Source organism: Parasteatoda tepidariorum, chromosome 6 (genome assembly GCF_043381705.1).
Source record: "Parasteatoda tepidariorum isolate YZ-2023 chromosome 6, CAS_Ptep_4.0, whole genome shotgun sequence".
NCBI lineage: Eukaryota > Metazoa > Arthropoda > Arachnida > Araneae > Theridiidae > Parasteatoda > Parasteatoda tepidariorum.
In genome coordinates, this window is record NC_092209.1 from 89,460,788 (window position 1) to 89,464,076 (window position 3,289).

General features: G+C 30.4%; 1 long non-coding RNA gene across 1 annotated transcript in view; it reads left to right on the top strand.

The window, feature by feature from the left end:
- The first annotated feature begins 2,220 nt into the window (after nucleotides 1–2,220).
- LOC107442567 (uncharacterized) overlaps nucleotides 2,221–3,289 on the top strand; it is an 8,393-nt gene continuing 7,324 nt past the window's right edge. The window contains exon 1 of the long non-coding RNA XR_011637094.1: nucleotides 2,221–2,448. This is a non-coding gene — a long non-coding RNA (uncharacterized lncRNA). The remainder of the gene's footprint in view (nucleotides 2,449–3,289) is intronic.

The following is a 3,289-nucleotide window of genomic DNA, read 5'->3' on the forward strand; positions in this document are numbered from 1 at the left end:
CTTGTTACTGTGACTGCCATGTGTGACTTTTGGTTATAGTTTAAACTAAAAAAGAACTTACGTGAACGTCGTTTTCATTCAGAAGAAGAGATTCATGTGGCTATAAATGCATTTTTTTCATCTATTCCAAGAAATGAATGGCTTGAGACATTTAATCTGTGGAAAATTCGAATGCAAAAGTGCATTGATGCTTGAGGAGACTACTTTGATCACACCTAAAATTTTGTAAGTGTAATTTTAAACACCTAGTTGTATCTCGTATCTCAAAAATTTCAGAGTGACCCTCGTATGTGTGTGTATATATATATATCCACATCAATCTGTTGGCTATGAAAAGAATATTACTTAAACTTACCTTCACAAAAAATGCAGTATTTTTTTTGTAAGTATAATTTCTTTTTTTTCGATAACAAATTAGAAAGTAAATTTTAAATAGAACAAAGAAAAATTATACCTCTTTGTTAGTCACAATGCAACTGACAGACTAGTTTATTCTGGAAAGGAGTGATTCCGTAACATATGTGCAATTTCCGAAGTCCTAATTACCCTTATACCAAACTGTTTGGAAAGTAGTATCTTCTTGAAGCAAACGATAACCATTTATGATCGCTTAATTTAAAATGCAAGGGTGTCATAATATCTACGGTGAATTCACAAAAACAAATTTAACTCCCTGAAAATGTGAAAAAAATGTTAATATTCAGTTGTTTTAATTATTTATTCATTTTCTGAAAAAAAAAGTTCAGAAGCAAGATCATCTATCGTAAAATAATAAATGACATAATGGTGCATAAAAAAATTCAACTATTATTTTTATTTTAATGATTTTTCTTAAATTTTATGTAGCTTTTTAAAAAAATTAATGAAAAAAAAATTCTGCATTTTTAACGACTTTTCGATTGCGTCCAGCTAATTGAAAATTAACATAAAATCAATCATTAATAATTTCTCTTTCATTTAATTGAAAAATAAAGTAAGACAAAAAATATGTTGATTGTTTACCTAAATTTCAAATTGAGATTCTATTGAATGCTTGTTTTTGAAAAACTAACAAGATACAATAACTGACCCACTAAATTAATGTGAATGAATGAAAGACTGAATCGAACGGAGACCGGTGTCCACATGGTCATTTTCCAGGGTCATCCTTCCCCTTTTTTTTGTCTTGCATTCAATCTGCAATTGCAAGATTATGCAAGGCATAAAACGTTAGGCAATGTCTTCACCATTTTTGCTGTTAAATGGTTTTCTGAACAAAAACCAAGATAAGAGATCTTTCCTGGAAAATATGGAACTATAATCCATTGTTTGCACATTGTTCTTATCCTCTTTAATAAAATTTATACTTAGAAAATTTTAATCACAATAAAAAGTAAAATTAAGACTACAGTCCCTGGCCAAATTATTAGACGAAAGATTCTTTGCAAAATCTAAATTATCATGTTATTACATCTTAATTGTTCCTACGCGACTGAAACCGGTTTGCACTTCTTTACGTTCGTGTATCCATCGGTTAAATTAGACGATATATTATAAAAATATAGAATATTTATTATATCAGGTATTATATTAGTGTATTATAATAATTAGACTAAATTATTCAACGCATAGTAGTTTCTTAATAATGACGTGTGCTGCACGAGTTTATATACAATACTTTTACTTTTCAACACACATGTAATAAGTTTTCATGCAGTAGATTTTTTATATACTTCCCATTTGTATTTATTTTTACGTATTGCATTGCAATGCTAGCCAATTGATACACGAATGTAAACAAGTGCAAGTCGGTTTCAGTCGCTTGAAACAGTAGGGGAGAGTGGGGTCAATTGTAACAGGATACGATTGTAACAGAGCAAAAATTTCGAGTGTCGGGTTCTAGATTTGGTTCCTAGGTGGCGCACAAGGTGTATTTAATAAATCTACATGTACACCCCTGTGGCAAAAATTTTTATGTACTTTTGAAAGTACAATTGACCCCACTCTCCCCTACAGTATCACCTGAAGATTTTACATAAAATCTTATAGTGCGTTTAATAATTCAGCCAGCGACTGTATATAGCTAAAAAAAGCAACCTATAACTATATATTTAAAACAAATATATTTTTAAAAAAATTATAATTTAACGAACATTAAACTTGGATTTCGTTCGGCGCCCTCCTCTCTCCTAGAGCACAAAGCAATCGCTCACTTTGCCCGCCCCTTTCCAAGATAAAATCGATCATTGTCAGAGCTTAGATATCAGACTTCTCTCAATTAAAAAAACAATGATAAGTAATCAGATGCAACTCTGTAACTATGACAATACACGTCTAAATTTGACTCATCTAGAAAAAATTAAGGACAACAAGCTAAATTGTTACAATTAAATGAGAACAGGAAAATATTTTTCTAAAAAACTGTAATTATTGTCAACTGAATAATGTTTTTAATCAGTGGATTTATTAGTAAGTACATGTTCTTTCTTTTTCTTATTTCGTTCCTTTCTTATCTTTAACTAACTATTAAATAAATGGATTATTGGATTAGATATTATTAAATAGATTTTTTAAACTTTTTAATTAAGCTTTACAATAAAACTAATAACTTTCTGTACGGAATCAATTTATTATAATCGTGCGATAAGGAAGTCTGAAAAGATTTATTCAAACTTCCATACTCATCTAACTGCCTTAAAGGGTCGCATTGTGGACCCACTATTAAATCTGTAATTCTTTCCTCTGGTAGGGTACACTATTACCGGTAATATAATACGTGAACCAATTAAAATATTATGGGTCAATTTTAAGGTCTGATATTAAGGTCAATATTAAGGCCTTGCGTTAATAATGAAAAATGACTTCGAATCGCCTCGTTTTAAAGGTTTTTAGAACACGAATTTCCTCATTTTAAAGCGAATGAACACACTATTTTGATATACATACATAGTAAATTTAGGGCTACATTGCGTACCCCCTATGAGGTCTATAATTATTTCCTATGGTACGGTACACTATTTCCCGGTTATATAATACGTGATCCAATTAAAATATTATGGGTCAATATTAAGGTCTGATATCGAGCCTTGCGTTAATATTACATACATACTAAACTATAGGGCCGAATGGTGATCCCCCTAATAAGCCTATAGTTATTTCCTCTGGTAGGGTTCACTAGTACCCGGTAATATAATACGTGGTCCAATATAAATATTTTATGGGTCAATATTAAGGGGTGATATAGGACCATGTTTTAAGCAGAATATTGACATCGAATTTCCTCATTTAAAGCTAATAAACACACTATTAT